We start from the raw sequence: 20,077 nt of genomic DNA, 5'->3' as shown, positions 1-20,077 counted from the left end.
GAGGGAGAGAGACAGGAGAACTCCTGGTGGGTGGAGCACTCAGAGTACACACATTTATGGATTAAGTTCACTGTCATATGAGTGCAGTTCCAAAACAATGACAATAGTAACATCAAAGATCACTGATCACAGATCACTGTAACACACATATAATAATAATGAGAAGGTCTGAAATACTGCGAGAATTACCAAAATGTGACCCAGACACAAAGTGAGCAAATGTTGTTGGAAAAATGGTACCCATAGACTTGCTGGGCCCAGGGTTGCCACAAACCCTCAATTTGTACAAAACACTATATCTGCGCAGCACAGTTAAGCAAAGTGCAATAAAATGAAGTATGCTTGTATTTGTAAGCATAAGATAGCATGAACCTAAAATAATGCATGTGGACTCTTTGGCACCTTAACTCACTTCTTGGGGAGTTTCCTAGGGGAGTCCTTGATTAAAGGCATTTCCCTCTTTCATTTTCCCCTCCCCTTCCTGTTCTTCCGTGATGTCCAATGGAGATGATGAGGAAGACAGTACAATATGTGCAGCTAGTTTCTGCTGACCTGCAGCCTGCTCTTGAATACGAAATTAGATCTTCAAACTGGTGCTATCTGCATTTTACCAAAATACTTCACTGATGTGTAATAACTCATTTAATATAAACAATGAATGGCAAAAAAAAAAAAAATCAATCACAATCAGAGAGACTTAGACCCAATTTCTGAACAGAGTAAGTTGAAGGGTCCCCAGGTGTTTTCTCCTAACAACACCAAAGCCATACAGGAGGGGGCCAGAAAGTCATGCTAGTTGTTTTAAGGGTCCAGTGTTGGGATTGTGTCAGAGGGGTGTGAGCTCCTTTGTTGATAGGATTCTGTGGTTCTGAGACCCGGAAGCCTTGGAATTCCTCTGAAGCAGGGACAAGAATCTCTACATTTTTTCATAGTGTCCCAGGACAATTGAAAGGGACCAAGACTCCAATTCTTAAGGAGACATGGCTAAAGGAAAGAAGGAAGGAACAGAAGAAGAGAGAAAGAAAGGGGAGGGAGGAAGAGAAGAGGGAGGAAAAACAAGGACAACAGAAATTTGGTTAATATTTAAAGGCCAACAAATATGGTGTACTTACTTCTGAGCACTTTCTCCTGTTATATTTTATGTGCATGTGTGTGAGAGAGAGGAGAGGAGAGGAAACACGAAGAGAATAGGTACGATTGGCTTCTATTTTAATCTTCATTTCACTTACTTCACCAGCCATCTTTAAATTAGTTCTTCTCAACCCATCCCCAGCCCCTTACCCGTGTGCCAACCACCACCCGCACCCACCCCCCCGCCCCTGCCGCCTGCCCCAATACACTAAGATCCAGCACTCATCCTGCTTGTCCTCAGAAGCCTTCCCTGACCACCCAGCCCAGGGCAGTCTGCTCCCTTGGTCTCTCACTTACTATTTGAACTAGCCATTTGGCCCATATCAATGACAGGCTGGTGGTGCCACTTATCTCGATCCATGTGTATGCCTTACCTAGATTCAGGGTTCTCAGGTGCAAGAGCTACTATCTTTTTTTTTTTAAGAGCTACTATCTTGTTTTTTTAATTGTATCATACAGGAGCTTAGCACAGTGCTTTACACATTGTAGTAGGTGACCAACAAATATTTGTTGAGTGAGCAATTAAACAGTTGAGAAAATAACATATTCTTCAAGACCACCTTGTTGGCTAAAAGAACAACAAAGGTTTAATAATCTTCATGAGCAGGAAATTTTTCTTTATGGAGAACTGAGCTCCTTCAAGTTTCAAATTCGAGTGACTTCAGGTTGAGGCTAATTCCATTTCTGCTCTTGTAGTAATGCCTCACATTTAACAGACAAAATATCCACCCAGTTATAGTATCCATTTCAAGTTATATATTTTAACAAAAGAGAAATTTTGAGGAGATTTGTGTTGAACTGGTTAGAAGGAAAGAAAGGAATCAGTTGCTGGAGGAGCATTATTTGTGCTTTCACAACCCCCTCTCAATATATAAAAATTTCCTTCTTCATATTTCTCTCCAGAAGCACCATTTTTCATGGTGGCCAAAGACCTACGTAGGACTAATTTTCCTTCTTACTGTATTTTTGTCCAGATCAAACTGTTCAGCTTAGATTAGAAGTCAGGGGGGTATTTATTTATTGTATCCTGGACAGGTCTGAAAATAGACTTTGTCACAACAAGCAGCAATTACAGAGCATTTAATATTTATAAAGTGTTTTCCAATCTTTTACCAGTTTGCCTTTGAAATAGTATTGTGGATGTGGGCTGCTTATCTTCTGAATTTCCAGATGGAGAAAGGGCAGAGAGGTTAAGTGGTTTGCCTGAAATTTAATAGTAAGTTACTAGTAGTGCTGCAGTATTAATGCTTCACAATTCCTGAGTGAAAAATGTTATCCACGTTTCCTTTCTAATTTTGAACAGAAATAGAACCCTAGAGCTATCCCTTAGACACTGATTTGTAGGATGGTAGAAGTATTTGTTTCCTGGTTTTTATTTGCTAAGAGATCAGAAAGAGCTTTAACAAAATAAAACTGATTAAAGAACTTTTAAGTAACTTAGTAATGAAGAAAATAATTTTGTGGTATAGAGGTATATATAAAGCTATATAGGACTTTTTTTTTTACTTTGGTAGCCAAATAGTTAAAAGCTCCAGCTAAATGCTAACAGTAAAATTCTCCTTTATTAAACATTTAAAATTTTCCTTCTATTTTATTTGAGATAATTTTGCGCATTGAGAGAAGGAGGATGAGGTCAGACTGCTGTCATGGGGTGGAGGTAATTGTTGATGGTGGCTGGCTCTCCGTTGACATCAGTTTCCAGAGGCCTATACCAAGACCCCATCCTATTGACTTATCACTCCTGAATTCAGTGAGTGACCTGGAATGACCTGGTGCCTTAGATTTTTTTTCTTCTCTAGATCCATCTAGGTGAATCATAGACGCTTCTTTGCACACAACCAAAGAAAGCCATTTGGGGATGCTATTTTGTTCTGAGTAGGCCTCTTGTGTTGTGATTAGTTTTCCTCTTGGGAGATGGACTGCAAATGCAGAGGTGCAGCTGTTAATAATATATAATTTTACCCAAGTTAATTGCTACGTCTGCTCATATACGCATGTTTTTCAGTTTGGTGCTCACCTGCATGTGGAGCAGGGCTATATGCTTCTAACTCAAACATTGATGAAGCGAAATATCAAGCTTCTGTCAGTATTTAAGTACAGAGCTAAGGAATCCACCTCTTTTTAGGCCCACTAGCCAGGAATCACCTTGACCAGGCTTCGAAAGAATGCCCTCTTTGGTGGGGCTCTGGAAAATCTCAATGGAGAGTAACTCGTATCCTCCCTCTGCTTCTCTGTGTCTCAAGAAATGCTTTAGAAGGAAGAGAGATTTGCATACCTAGGAAGGTCTCCACAGCTCAGATATTCTTGGCCTCATCTTTGAAACCGCTCGTCAAATAGAGGTGAGGAACCCTGATATATTTGGAGAAAAAAAAGATCAAAGCAAGCAAACCACAAAGTCATTCAAAAGTTACTTCTAAGGAAGAGAAAAGTGTTCTTATTTGAAGTAGCCAATCTCCTTCATTCTCTGAGAGAAAACTTTTTGGCTACCTTAGTTCACAGTAATTCTTAGAATTTTCATGGAAGGAGAAATAAAAGGAATCAACTTCAGCCCCTCTGATAGCTACAATCGTCTTATGCCTACATAAAGCCAAGTCTTTAGAAATACGGCCTTCAGTCCCTGTTAATATATCGGTTAAAGTCTAAAAGTCTTTATAGTGTTAATATTGACTTATTTTTTGATGACCATAATTATTCTTTCCTCCCCCCCACCACCGCCCTACATATCATTAAGAGCAGGACTTTCCTGCCCCAGGAGATTTAGAGTTAAATGAATAAGTCATTTTGGCAGTAAACACTCTGAAGCAATGTCACTATGATAATCCAAGGAGAATTTAACCATAGAATATATATCTTTTCCATTTCACTGCTGGCATGTTTATTACCAATTTATTTCATTCTATCTATCTCTGGAAAAAAGCTTGACATTAAAGATATTTTTCCTTTTTTGAAAGTATGTCTTTGGACTGTGAGGAAGAAACATGGGAACTTATGGTGGAGTATTTGGGTACGTGTACCCTAATAAGAGTCAGCATTTTCACCTCCTTTTATCAGTTTTTTAAAACTCCCTTTTTATGGAGAACCCCTAGGATAAGCCTTAGTTGAGCTTCTGCATTAATAGCAGAAAATAATAATAGATGACATTTATTAGGTGCTATGTGAGAGGCAGTGAGACAACCACTTTGCATGTAACACTCTACACAACAATCCTATGATAATACTAATACAAAGCAATACTAGGGTATTATTATCCTGAGTGAGAAGATGGATGAGACTAAGCTTAGGATGGTTAAGGGAATTGCATGTGGTCACACCGCTCATGGGAAATAAAAATGGAACAAGAATCTGGGCAGTTTTATTCAGAGCCATGTCCTTGGTCCTTCCAAGAGCTGCATCTAGCTGCTTTTTGTGGGTCGGCACCTGGAGAAGTAGAGGAACATCTTCCCGTAGCTAATAGGCTCTCTGTTGCTCTATGTTGAGTACCAAAACACATAAACTTAAGAAAGTATTATGTCCACACAACACTGTGGAAGGGAATGAAACTTAATTTATGATAAAGAATATATGTATGCTGATGGGCTGAAAGGACCAAAAGAGAAGGACAGAGTTACTTTATTTTGGTGGACAAAAATTATTGTTATTTCCTCAAAGCCTTGAAATTGCTGGTTAGGGAGGAAGTGCCAGCCTGCCAATCTCTAGGATTAGTGATAAGGAAGTGTAATGGTCTCCCCCCACCCACTACCAGTAAAATGATTTCAGGAAACCAGGAAGAGTTTTTAACAAAGGCTGCCATCTGATAGTCAGTGATTTAGGAACCTCAAGAGTAATATAATAATCTTAGGGAAGTTGGGATTGGAGAAATAATTAATGTGTTTAATGGATGAAATTACACTGAGAATCAATGGACATACATATATTGGATATATACGTGTGAAAAATGAATCTTAACCCCCTTACCTCACACCATACTAAAAAAGCAATTCCAGATGGATTATAGAACTAAATGTGAAAGGAAAAACAGTAAAGATTCTAGGAAATAACATAGGAAAATATCTTTGTGGCTTTGGAGTAGAAAAATATTTCTTTAACAAGACAGAAAATACTAACAATAAAAGAAAAGATTGGCATATTGGACTTGGATAAAATTAAGAGCTTCTGTTATCAAAAGACACCATTAAGTGAACAAAAAGGCACACCACAAAATAGAAGAATATATTTGCAATGCATAGAACTCACAAATGATTCATAGCCAAAATATTTAAAGAACAACTATTAATCAATAAGAAATAAACCAGACAATCCAGTAGAAAAATGTGCAAAAGGCTGAAACAGAGATGTCACAAAAGAAGATACTCAAATGGCCTATAAACATTATTAACCTTCAGGGAACTACAAATGTAATTCCACTATGCCTTTACCAGAATGACTAAAATTAGAAGGACTGAAAATACTAAGAGCTGGCAAAGACATAGAGAAACACACACTGCTGGTAGGAATGTAAGTTGGTACAATCACTCTGGACGACAGCTTGGCAGTACCTCCTAAAGTAGAAGGTATGTATATCCTATGCCAAATTATTTCACTCCTAGGTACATACATAATATTGTGTGGGCTGAAAAGTTCGTTTGGGTTTTTCGGTACCATGTTACCAAAAAACCCAAATGAGCATTTTGGCCAACCCAACAGAAATGCATTCATATATTTACACAAGACATGTTCATAGGCGCATTATTCATAACAGCCAAAACCCGAGAACAACCCAATTACTAAACAGCAAGAAACTGGAGAAATGAATTGTGTGTATATTCATATGACGGTATACTTGAGAGCAACGAAATGGAATGTACTGCCAACACGTGCAGCAAAGTGGATGAATCTTGTAAATGTAATGCTGATTACGAGAAACTAGACACAGAAGAATACACACAGTAAGCTTTTATTTATAAGAAGTTCAAAGACAGGCAAGACTTACTGATGGCAATGGTAATAGAACTCAAGGTAGTCATTATGCAGCATAATCTCATCTGCCCTGACTGATACACTACCTTCTCTCTGAAGCTTTACCCAATATTCTCCTTCTGCAATCCAAGAGAATATTGCTTGTGTTTCTATTTAGAATTTATATCATTCTGCCTTGCCTAATAATTAGCAATGTCTGTTTTCTTTTAATGTCTGTTTTCTTCTCTCTATCACTAATCCCCATCCCATTGCATACATATATACTCACACACTACCTCATTTCAATAGGTATACTCAGATAGTGATAAAGAAGATAAGGTTGAGTTTCTTAAGGATACTCCTAATAAATTTTTTAAAATAATATTTTTACTGAAGTGTAACATACATGTAAAAAAGTGCACAAATTATAATTATAAATATCAATTAATTTTCACAGAGTGAACAATCCCATGTAATAAACACACAGATTAAGAAATAGCACTTTTTTAGCACCCCAGTTATTACCTTTCCAAAGGTAACCAAACCCCCAAATCACAGACCATTATGGCTATTTCTCAGAGGGAGGATGTACTCACACCCCCACCCCCCAAATTTTGTTCAGATGTCAAGATTAATAATGTTGCACATATACCAAGATGATATGAGAAAGTTTCTTACATACTGAGGCTTTCTGGGGAGACCAGGGAACACCTCCCAAGTTGGTCTAAAACTAGCTTGAGTGATCAAGAAAAGGAGACTGGCCTGAGATTTTTATGGTAGTCAGAGGATGGGGCCAAAGAGAGTGTTCCTTCATGTGAGAAGGGGCCTGAATGGTTTGAACCTCCTACCAACGTCAAAGAAAGGAGCACCCAAGGTTTTTTTTTTGTCAGCTTGTACAGATGTGGGACAGAAGAGAAGCGGGCGGGGTGAGACTTAAAATATGTCAGTAGTCCAACATCAAAAACCGGAGTCAGGCTTTTTATTACATGAAGACAACCTACATTTATTTCTTGCTCATGCTGCTTGTCCATCAGGGTTTGAGTAGGGCCTCTGGTTCATGACATGTTTACTCTAGACTGTCAGGGCAGAAATTATCTGGAACATTGCTAATCACTTTAGTGGAAAGAAAAAAAAAAAAAGCCAATCTCACATTACTTTGTAAAGCTTCTGCTGGAAAGTGACATACGTCACTTGTACTTATATTTCATTGGTCAAAGCAAGTCATATGACTCTGCTGGATGCCAAGGGGTAAGAAGAGTGCAATCTACTACGTGTTTAACAGGAGGACAACCAGGAACACTTGATGAGCTACACTGTTGTCTACCACAGGTGGTTCTTAAAGGATGAGTAAGGTATTGATAGGTGAAGAAAGAACAGTGTCAAAACTGAAGGAATAACATGAGCAGAGATGTGGAAGGGTGGATGGTGTGGCCCAACAAGAGAATGCCTAAAATGAACACGTGGGAGATGAGATTAGAGACAAGTGTTCAGTTTAGTAATAGAAAGCCTTGGAAATGAAGTATTTTGGACTTTTAGCATTGGATGGAATGAACAATTTTGAGAATATTGAACATGTATTTTCAGTAAGATAATTTACATAAATAAGAAGTCAGGAAGTTATTGTAATAGAGAAGAGTAGATCAAGGTCTGAACTAGGACAGTGGCAGTGGGGATAGAAAAGTGGAGGCTGGGGTCTTGGGAGGTCCACCTGGTTATGAGGTGAGAATAAATAGTGAAAATTATTCCATTTCCTTCTATCCTGGATGAATGGAAGAATGGTGGAGACATTTCTAGGGCACAGAGGACAACGTGGGGGTGAATTAATATACCTGCTTCTGAAAATGCCAAGTTTAGTATGATGGAAGGGCATTACTATAGACTGTTTGTGTCCTCCCCCCAAAATTTATATGTTGAAATTCTAATGCCCAATGTGATAGTATTAAGAGGTGGGGCCTTTGGGAGGTGACTAGGTCATGAGGGTGGAGTCTTCATGAATGGGATTAGTACCTTTATAAAAGAGATCCCAGAGAGCTCCTTCACCCCTTCTGCCATGTGAGGACACAGAGAGAAGATGGCTGTTTATGAACCAGGAAGTGGGTCTCCACCAGACACAGAATCTGCCAGCGCCTTGATCTTGGACAGTCCATCATCCAGAACTGTTGTTTCTAAGCCACCAAATCTATGGTATTCTGTTATAGTAGCCTGAATGGATTAAGACAGACATCCAAATGTAGAGAAACACTCAAAAACGATTGTCTAGCACATAAAAAAAGAAAGAAGACTGGACTTATAGATTCTAAAGTCCACATCAGATAGGAGATGTTGAGGCCAGGGAACTGGATGAGGTTGCCCAAAGAGAGACTGTGAAGTTAGAAGAGAAGACTGAACTTTGGAGCACATCTACAATTAGGGAGTATGATGAATATAACAGACGTTAGTAAAGAAAGCCAAGAAGAACCTATCACACAAAGAAGGAGCACATGCTGCAGGAATAGAGAGAGCTGAGCAAAGGGGGAATGACTCACAGTGTCTGATGCTGCCGAGAGGACACACAGGAGGAGCACCAACAAAGATGCCGTTGGATGTGGCTGTAGAGACGTGATGAGTGACGCTGGGAAAGCCATTTTATAGAGGAGTGGCATTAGATGGCAGGAGGGTTAGGGCAAGAAGGGGGAATAAGCAAATATAGATTACACTTTGTGTAACTTTGGAATTGAAAAGAAGGTGAGTGATGTGTGGGAAAGCTTAGGAGAAAGGCAGAGTTTCTGGAAAGCTTAACTGTATATCTTGGCATGCCATCCTATATACTTTCTTTAGGGCAAAGGTTTTAGTTAAAAATAAGTTATGCTAAAAATCTAACTATAGTTCTTGGTAAATTCTAAAATACATCATCAGTACTTTATAGGTGTGGCCAAGGAGAATTCCACAAGGGTGGGCATGTGACTCAAGAGGGACCAGACAGAATGAACCCAAGGACTGTGTCTGGAGTGATCCAGAAATTCTTCTGCTGGGTTTGGAAGCCGGCCGAATGTAAGCTGAGCACGGCCAACGGCCATCTTTTCCATTGCATGGGTTGAGCCTGCCTGAGAAAGTGCCAACACTGAGGAAAACAGAGTGAGAGAAACAGAGAGACAGAGTCTGAGATAGAAGCCTGGCCCCGGTGTGCCCCCCTTTTAGCTGTGCCTGTTCTATGTCTGTACTTTTCTGGTATGTAAGCCACTCAACCCCACTTTTTGTTAAAACTAATTTGTATTGGGTATTCTGCCTTTGCAACTGAGAAAGTCCTAATGTAGTACAACATCACCAAAAGCTAGGTACACACACTCTCCACAGGTACCTTCCACATTACAGAAATTAACATCTGTTAAAATCTGTGCAGCTGTGATTATGAGAACTTCTGAATAGAACTGAATTTAACATTTGTCTTTCCTTAGATTGTTGATGAGTTTCACTGTAGGAATAGGAAGAATGTAATGAGATAAACATTAACTTTTGAGTCATCAGTGTACATAGTTTTCTTTGAGATATAGTTATGGAATGCATATGCATCAGATTACTAAGTTGTTGTTTTCCACAAATGAAAACTTTAAAAAAAAATGGCATTGCCAGTAACAAAAAGGTAATATCTTTGATCTTTTTTAAGGAAAAACTTTCCATCTCTATGATGCAATCTCAAGATTCAAAAATCTAAAAAGACTCTTTCCCTACACACACTGCATGAGCTGGTCTTCCTTATTTGTTTTTGGATTAGTTCCCAAGTGACATCAGACACAGCTGCAAGACCCTTTTCTCTTTTGTGTGGCATCAGGCAGCATCAGTTTGTGAGTTGCAAATACCCAAACTCTCTCCTGAAGATTAGCCTAAACTAAATTGCCCTGGGGACAAGAGATGAGGAATTCCTCCTCCACCTGCAGAATTAAAAAAAAAAAAAAAAAAAATCTAACTTTCAAAAGGAGCAGGAAGCAGCTTGTCCACAATAAATCACCAGCAAGAAAGTGTTCTGAGGAGGAAAACGTTGATATTCATAGAGGCGGCATTTTTCTTTCAGCAGAAACGATCTTTCAGTGAATTTGAAACTGACAGCATTGAAGACCTAGTCACCTGAGATTTTGAATGCCATAAATTTAGGGAGAAATGTTATTGTGTTTTATATACTTGAACATGTGTCTTCCTCTAATTGGGAGGTAGTTGCATTCAAATGTCCGAATCATCTACAGCATTTGTAAGCTCCACACACTGAAGACCACTGTTTTCTTTTTGTTTATATGTCAAGGAGTTTGACTAATCCATTTAATTATCAGTGGGAATAAAGCATCAATGAGGATAAAACTATGGTATGACAAAGAGTGGTTCTTTGGACCCTGCATATAATTATACATAAATTTTCTTAATGCATTATTATATATGAGAAAGAAAGAGGCAATGGCTGTGGGTCAGAAGACTGATTCCTAGGCCCTGCTTTACTGTTACCAATTTAGAACCATGGACAAATCCGTTAATCTCTCTGGATCTCAGTTTTTCCAGCTGTTAACAAGGGGTTATTGGGGAGGATTCTATTGAGACATTGGTTGATGTCTTAGTTACTACTGCTATGTAACAAATTATCCCAAATTGACTGGCCTAAATCAACAACCATTTTATTGTACAAACAGACTGTTTGGGTCAGATATTCAGGCAATGCTCAGGTGGGCAATTCTTTTGCTTTTCAAGGCAATTATTGAGGTCACTCAAAGGTGCTCAGCTGGCAGGTGAGATAATCTTGAAGGCTCAAGACAATCTCACTCACATTTCTTGGTAGAGATGAGCTCAATCTGTAGAATGGAACAGCTGCACGTGGCTTGTCCAGCATGGTAACTTCTCTGGCCTGGTGGTCTCAGGGTGGTCAAACTTCTTACATGGTAGCTGGCTTCTCCCAGAATGAGCTTAATAAGAGAACCACGTAGTTCCAACTAGCCATGGAAATGACACACCATCATCTTCACTGCACCCTATTTATCACAAGGCTGCCCAGATTTAAGAGCAAAGGATATAGATCCTACCTTTTGATGAGAGCAAGGTCAAAGAATTTGGCAGCTATATTTTAAAACCACCACACCTACTTATACAGTCCCAAATATTATTTTTCATTATTCTTCTCCAACAGTGTCTCCATCCCCATATTTTTAAAATTCATTCATCACATATATTAGTCCCTACTCTGGGTCAGACATATTGGGTAGCCTACAGTAAAATTGAAGAGCAAAACAGAAAGATTATTCCTGCCCTTATGGAGCTTATAGTCCAATGAGGGGCACACACATTAATAGAAGGCAGGTAAGTATATAATTACAAACTCTGCTACGTGCTGCAAAGGTAAGATACAAGAATCTCTGTGGTTCCACAACAGAGAGAATGGTACAATCAAGGTGCTGGGAGGCTCCCCTGAGGAAAGAATGTTCACTTTAAGATCTAAAGAACGTGTTGGAGTTGGCTATGTGACGGGTATAAATACGTCATCACACAAGACTTCCTCTTGTTGCCATGTTGCCCCTAAATCTTGGTCTCCTAACTCAGAAGACCCTTTCTTCTACCCTACTTGACTGCTTCTTAGCAGTAGTTTATTTCAGAAGTTACATGTTTGAAATTGAATATGTACCCAACCTCTTATTTGTTCTTGTCCCCAGAACCTCTACTGGCTCCCTACTATTAGCTGGATAGAATGAGTAGATTTAATATGGCATTGGAGGCCCTCCATGTGCTGGCTCCAACCTAACTTCCTGGCCTCATCTCCCCCTGCCCTTTTTGTATCCTGTGCTCCAGCCATACCAGCCTACTTGCTATTCCCAGAGCATGCATTAATTTTCATGCCTCTGTGCTTTTGTTCTCACTGGTCTCTTTCTGAGGTGAACTTCCCCCCTTGTCTCCACCATTAAAATACTGTTCATCTTGCCAGGTCTTGCTCTAAGGTGATCTCCATTATGAAGACTTTCCTAATCTCTGGGCATAGTTACTCTATCCTCTAAGTGTTCTCTATAGCTCTTTACTGATACTTCTTTTCCATTCTGCTTTATTAGCTCTTTTCTGACTCCATTAAATTTTAAGATCCTTAAAGACAGGAACCATTCAGAAATCATGCCTCTGCCCTCCAAATAGCTTATCACAGTACTTTCCCCAAGGCAAGCATTCAATAATTGCAGAATGAATGAATGAATATGCATCATTTTGATCAGGTTATAGGGATACAATGTGCAGGGACCTTTGCTACCTTTTTGTACATTCAGCATTTAGCATAGCAGGTGGTACCCAATATTGATATTTCACTGTAGATAAGCTTAGAGCTTTCATATGTACATATTTTAAAAACCACTGAATCTATTAAAATGTTTTGCACACAAACCTGAATACATCTTTAAGCACTTAACACTAAATTATAAATTCTTTGAGACAGGAGTTGTGTCTTCTCTATATCTGTGTATTTTATACTCTAAGATATTGTTTTATATACAAATCACTGATATGAAATATAAGTGTTTATAAACCATTTCTTAAGTTCAAAAGTTATTCAGATAGTTTTCATGTTTATTATATACATATCACTCTGCTAAGCGATGAGCGAATATGGGTGTATATATACATAGATATTAGAACTCTGGGTAAACACAGTTTGCCATGGATTTGGATATGCTATGAAGGAAGTAATCTATCCTGAAAAGTTATAACCACTTCTAGTAAGTCTTTGCTATAATAACTCAATAATCCTTAACTAGGTCTCAATCTTGTCCTTCAGTATTGCCATTATACACATGTTGCCACTGTACTTGCTCCCATATTGTTTTTCACTGTATTTGAAGAGGATGAAAATGATGACTATCTGTGTGGAGCTGTGAAGCCAAAAAGCTGGAAGTAGAATTGATGGTCATAAAGTGACAGATGATTAGAGCTAGAAGGGGCTAGAAGACTAGTGAGTCCAGCTCCTTTATTCTACAGGAGAAGCAACTGAGGTTCAAGTTCACACTCTTGCCTTTGTATCCCACGATGCTCAACTTTGGGGAGTCAGAAGTTAAAGAAGGGGACTTCACAGATTAAAGGAAGCCAAAAGTTTATTGACTGTTTTTTCTCCATGGTCTCATCCAAACAGCACTGTTCCAGAACACACCTGTTGGATCCCAGTCAGAGCTTAGTAAGCACACACTTATTTATACCACAAATGACATCATCCATCCATCTTGGAAGCCATAGTGCTCACCCCCACGGCTTCTCAGCAGTTGCTAAGATGTCCCCTGATTTCATCGACCTCTGTGTGTCTCGGAGCCTTGACCTTTAAGCCTCCCTGGTGCCAGAATGTCTGCAGCTGTAGGATCAAAGACCCTCAAGGGAAAAATCCACTCTAACCGAGATGGAGATGGGATGAGTTATTAGGAAAACCAGCTATATACCCCGGAACCCTTGTTCGACTGGAAAATGCCTGAATTGTAACCCATATATAAACATCAAGCCCTAAGACCTAAACACAACACAAGCCAGAGACAGAGTCTCCTGCCTGCCAGGCCAGAGCCACATTCCACCTGCCTCCGAAAGAACTTGATGTGCCCAGCACATAGTAAATGCTTAATAAATATCTAAAATAAATGAGTGAATGAATGAGGTGGCATGTAATGAAAGAAATGAATGTGGCAAAATTATGAGCAAAAGATCAAGTGAGAAGTTAAAACTTTTTAAATAGGGGGTTAGATATTTAAGTGTAAGTCCTGGAATTAAATCTAAATTTTGTTTCCAGTTTACTGACAATCAAGGCAAAATGGCAATGCAGTGGGCTTCACCTAGTTCTTATTGTGGAAAAGAATAAGTCATTCCAGAGCATCAAGTTTTCCTCACTTCTCTATCTCTTGGGAAAAATGTCGTGTGAGAAATCTTTCTACTACACCGAAGTGTCATTTTATGTCTTGAGGAAATGTGAAGATCCTTCTTCGGTTAGCAGCCAAAATGGTTGTTTTGGCAACAGTTTGGTAATCCTCCTCCCAAGTGGTGGTCGTCCAAAGTCTCTGCTTAAAGAGAGTAACTCCATTTTGCTTACCATCCCCTGGTTGCCTGTAACTGCTGGTTCTTCACAATCCTCGGCCAGGACCTACTGTTTGAAGCTGAACCTCAGAGCATTCTTAAAATACTTTCTAAGCCCTCTCTACTTACAGATGCCCTTCCTACACTAGTCTTGTGGACCTGGATGCTAGGGTATTTTCGCAGTACTATACTTAGCACGGCTTATAATCCTTGACCATGTTAGCTCAGGCGCCCCCTTAAGAATCCCTTAACAAATAAAGTAACCTGAGCAGAATAAAATCCTTGTTGATTGATTGATCTGAGACTTGCAGTGCACTCAGCCCAGTTTTGCTTTACAGCTCTCTGCTCCCTCCCACTCAGTCTGTCCATTCCACTTAGATATTTTCTCCTGTTTACAGCCAAGCTCCATATTTTGCCTCGTGTTGTTCACTATCTCCATAATAGCGTCCATCTCGCTATCTGCAGTCATAATTCACCTTTGAGCTTATCTTCTTTATGATATTTGCCAAACAAAGCATGTGAGCGTTTGCAACTTTAAATTCATTTTTAGGCCTGGCACGTATTTCTTTTAGTCCCAGAATTGAGGGGCTAAATGGACCTTACAATTAATTTTGCCTCCTTGGTCTTATAGATGAGAAAACTTAGGAGGCCCCAAAAGATGAAATGATTTTCTTTTCAGACCTTAGCCTGGTGAGTATTGAACCCATTAAAACTTCTTTGTGGTGTTTATTTTCTGTATCCTCTCTGTTTTGTGGACTAGGAGATTTCATTTTCCAATTCTTTGCACCTTTTCTTCTGGCCAGTACCCTGCATATTCTTAATCGATAATAAATTCATGAACTAAGTGAAATGATATCATCACCATTTATTTATATTTTACTTCAACCTGAAAATAATTAATGCATTAATAAATAAATTAGGGTCACTTTAAAGTAAAAATAAAATACATAAAAACTTTGTCATTTGGTTATTTCAAGGCAGAACTGATAACAGGTGAGTTTTTTCACTGTTCTACATCAGTCTCATCTTTAGAGCATATTGATTACAAGCACCTTTTTTCACCTATCAGTTCTGACAACACTTTGTACTAAAAATATCTGTTTTAATACTATGAATTTAAAAAGCCATCATTATTAGGTAAACAACCTATCCGATGGGTAAATTCCCTTTTTGAGGATGCCAAATGGGCAATGAGGGTCTTGTTTATGATAAGTAGATTTAGAGAAAAGAAAAACAATTCAGCCTGTGCATAAGCTTCTACAAATAGGAGATGTGAGACGTGTTCAGAACAAAGAAGGGGTCATCCTTAAAAAACACAGGAAGCTTTGATCTTTTTCCCTGCCTAGAGCAAGGTGAAAGGGTAGAGTCTTAAACAAGTCTGATCTGTGTATTTAAGTTAAATGATAGTTTCAACATGTATGGGCAAGCAAGCAGAAGGGTTACTCAAATGGCAAAAAGTACCGGCTCTAGACCTGGTGACTCTACAGATTCACCAAATGTGAAACAAATTCCTTTTTATTCCTCATAGGTTTACTATAGGAAATAGTGAGTCCTCAAAAGGGAGTGATTAGATAGTATAAGACTGCAAATTTGGCAGAGTAATAAAACCCCAGTAATTTCAGACATTTTACATTATTGCCCATGATTTAAAGTTCTGTACTTTTTTCTAGGCTTGTTATGCTTCCTAGGCTTGTGACCACTGATACTTTTGACAGACCTTGGAAACAGTGACTCATTTATGAAGACCCACATATTTGAGAGAACACCCACAGGATAATGAAAGAAAGGTGTGACAGCTATACTTGTTTTGACTCATCCTGGGGAAATGTATAAGCCCTTCAGATATTTGCACATTTTTCCAGAGATAGCATATTTGTCACTACAAGGTCCATCCAGTTACTATGTAATGACTTATAGATGTAAATGCTGTGTAAACTGTGTCTCAGAGCATCTCTGACATCTACCCACTCAACTGCTGTAGAGAGCTTAAATCTGTTTGGCAAACCTAGCATAATACCTAGAAACATTGCTTCTAATGTAGAAATCCATCCTGGCTCTAGGACTTTTCATTTCTGAGATGATAAGTGTTTGATTTTGGGGGAGTAGAAACTTGTCACTCCTGATCTCTCTCCCCCACTGACATACAAGTGAGTTAGTATAAATTCTGTTTTGAAATGGACAAAAGAAGCATCAGGAAGCTGTTTTTTTCTGTCATATCTGCAGTCTTTGCTTGGTAGATTCCACTACCTCCCAGGAGGGTCCAGAAGGAAGATAAAGAGAAGAAAAATGACAGAAGATGATAAGGCTGGACCCCTCCCTTCATTGTTTATGAGCACACCTGTGGTTTCCAGAAGGGGCATGGTAACAGTAAGTCGAGGGAATAGACACTTGTTCCCAGGCAGTACTCACCAGCTACTCAGCCACTGGATCCCGTGTCCAAGGCAGAAACCCAGTTATTGAACCAAGTCACAAGGCCACACATGGACAAGCAAGGGTGATTTGGTGTGGAGTCCCAGGGGGTTGGCCCCAGCTCTTAAATAATTCTTGCCTCAGTCGTGTCTCTAAATTGGTCTGAAGGACTGGAGCAGGTCTGTCTGCATGTGGAGTCCAGAGCAGAGTCTACCATCTGGGGAACAGTAGGGCCACTATAGTTAATGCGATTTGCACACGAGAGCACCTGGCCAGGCTGAAACCTAGCCCAGAGCTCGCACTCGCCAAGCTAGGTGCCTCACACCCCCTGTGTTGGCATATTGGAAGCACCTGTTCATAAATCCCCAAAGGACTCCCTATTGCTGAGGTGACCCAGCCAGGAGGCAGATTTGGCCCAGAACTCACAATTAGGCAGGTCCTCGAATTCACACTTCTAGAGGTATGCCCCAAGATGTTATGCCTACAGTTACAGAGACACCCAGGATTGAAAGGAGAAGACTGGTTCATCATTCACCTTCAAACTGTGTCCCACTGCAAGACCATTTGTCACTGGTTGTGAGACGTCTGTGTGAATCCGAAAAAGGCAGATCTAGTCCTGAACCAGCAACCATGGTTTGATAATCGGAGAGTGAGCTAGCTTTGAATCCCGCTCTGCCTTTGGCCAACCTGCACAATCACCCCTGGTGGCTCTGCCTATGTATCAGTTTTAAAAATAATCTGGGGGGGGCTTACCTGGTGGCGCAGTGGTTGAGAATCTGCCTGCCAATGCAGGGCACATGGGTTCGAGCCCTGGTCTGGGAAGATCCCACATGCCGCGGAGCAACTAAACCCGTGAGCCACAACTACTGAGCCTGCGCGTCTGGAGCCTGAGCTCTGCAACAGGAGAGGCCGCGATAGTGAGAGGCCCGCGCACCGCGATGAAGAGTGGCCCCCGCTCGCCGCAACTAGAGAAAGCCCTCGCACAGAAACGAAGACCCAACACAGCCAAAAATAAAAATAAATAAATAAATAAAATTAAAAAAAAAAAAAGAAGACCGTACTCAGCCCTCTTAGGGGGACTCCCTAGAGCATATAGCTCGGGTGACGAGAGGGAATGGGCCGCTAGGACGCATAGGACATCTCCTACAGAAGGCCACTTCTTCAAGGTCAAGAAACGTAACTAACCTACCACATACATAAAAAATAAAAAAATAAAAAAAATAATCTGGGGGCTTCCCTGGTGGCGCAGTGGTTGAGAATCTGCCTGCCAATGCAGGGGACACGGGTTCGAGCACTGGTCTGGGAAGATCCCACACGCCGCGGAGCAACTAGGCCCGTGAGCCACAATTACTGAGCCTGCGCGTCTGGAGCCTGTGCTCTGCAACAAGAGAGGCCACGATATTGAGAGGCCCGCGCACCGCGATGAAGAGTGGCCCTCGCTTGCCACAACTAGAGAAAGCCCTCGCACAGAAACGAAGACCCAACACAGCCATAAATAAAAATAAATAAATTTAAAGGAAGGGTGTTTTAAAAAAATAAAAAATAAAAAAAATAATCTGGAAATCACTTTGCAAGTGGCAAAATTATACATATATTTTTTTGTCTGAAGTACTAACTGCTCTAATAACTAAAAAATTCCACAATTTTTGTAACAATGTTTTAACACATCTTTATCTTAAATATATCAGGACTGTCACTAAATAGAAGTGGACTGGGTCTCTTTCACTCTTTCTCACTGACCCCTGGGAAGCCCCAGCCAAAGAACAGGAGGGAGGGTGGCAGGAGCTGGAACGAGGCAGGCCTGACAACTTCCATGGCAAACGCTGCAGCTAACTATGGCAGTTTGTCAGCTCTAATCATTTTTCCTGAAGGAAATGTCATTGCTTCATTGCATTGCAAGAAAATGATGTCATAGTGTGGGGTCCTGATCCATTTCCTGACTTTTAACCTGAGTCTTGTAACCTTTTTCAGCTGCACTGTACCCAGAAAAAATGAAACACATTGAATGTAAAGGCCAGTGTGTCTCATTAAGGCCTCTGAGGGCCCAGGATGGGGGTAACTTCTGCATATATATTAATGACCAAAGTACAGTTTTGTTTGGGGGTCACGTCCTGGATATGGCACGGGCCCAGGACCCAGGAAAGTAAATAGTCTTCAGGATGTGTCTGTAATTTCTTGGCAGAAACCTTTCCTATATTGTGTTTAATTCGTGGGGACAATGTTAAATTTAATTAGGAAGGCTTGCTTAGTTTTTGCTTTGTGTTGGTGGTCTTTGCTGTTAAGCTCTGTGTGAAAATGAGTAATGGTCCCCGAACTGATATTTAAAATTTTACACTGAATTTGTGTCTCCATGTCTTAGGACTGGTTACAACTCCAGACTAAATGACATTATTAAGCTATTTCCTGGAATGTCAAGGGTTGAAATTGCCCTGTCAAGAACGACTCTGTTCTTTCAGGGTTTCAGAGAGCAAGGGCTCGGATTGCATTCTTGCTCTGTTATTATAAGTTTTTCCCTGGCAGGAAACCGCTGGATCTCAGAAAATTTGCATATATCCAACGAGAGTGATCCGCTGTATAGAGGTTTTCAAGATTCCATGACAACACTGTGGAAGAATCTCATATGGGGAAAGGGGATTTTTTTTTGCTTTCCCTAAGCCCCATTTTAAATAGTTTCCTTCCCACAAGCTGATGTGTCCACATTCAAAGAATTATAAGTAACCCAGCCTATTTTCCCGCCTTGGCATCTGTCATTAGCCCAGTAATATCAACAGCCCCACAAAACTGAGAACAGGCTGTTTAAAGTAAAAGTGCCTTATTCCTTCCAGTCGGTAAATTGGACTTTTTCTGGGCGTGTGATGGTGAGCATTAACCATTTAGTTTCCCCAGACAAGGGCATAGCAAAATGTCTGCCCATGTCTTTGTACATGCGAGACCAAGAAAGAACCACACATATTCCTTGATATCTGATTAACAATTTATACTAGGGATTCCAGTTAACCTAAAGCACTTGGTAGTGGTCTACTTCTCTTATGTATCCATTTGGGATCCTCAGAATTGTGCACATTTTGCTGAGAGCCTCTTGCAAAAGTTCCAGGAAGCAACTATTGGAATTCACTGGTTCAACAGTTAGTGCTATAGTGGCTGGAACTCCAACCATTGATAAAATGCCCAAGAGTCACCTTAAATCCTTTTGGAACAGAATAGGATATAAATAAGAAAGCAAAATGTAAGTAAATAAGTAACAATGGTGTCCAATTCTAGCTGGGAATGCTCAATTAATATTAAAATTAATTCAGACAGTATACTGATAAATTCGAAGTCCCTACTTGTGTAATCACCAGGCCTGGGAATACATATCTTATTGCTGTATTAAGTGACAGATAAACATGTGTTGATTGAAGGGCTGAGCACTGGGAGGCACCTAAAGGGCTTCCATACACCAGCAATTGAGCAGTGTGTCCTTGAACATGTCACTTTGCCTCTCTGAATGTTATGCTTTCCATTTGTAAAATGAAGTTACTAAATACTATTATGTCTAAGGTGTCATGTCTAAAATTTTCTGTAC

The sequence above is a fragment of the Balaenoptera ricei genome, chromosome 4, assembly GCF_028023285.1.
Source record: "Balaenoptera ricei isolate mBalRic1 chromosome 4, mBalRic1.hap2, whole genome shotgun sequence".
Lineage (NCBI taxonomy): Eukaryota > Metazoa > Chordata > Mammalia > Artiodactyla > Balaenopteridae > Balaenoptera > Balaenoptera ricei.
Note: the sequence above shows the minus strand (reverse complement) of the source record.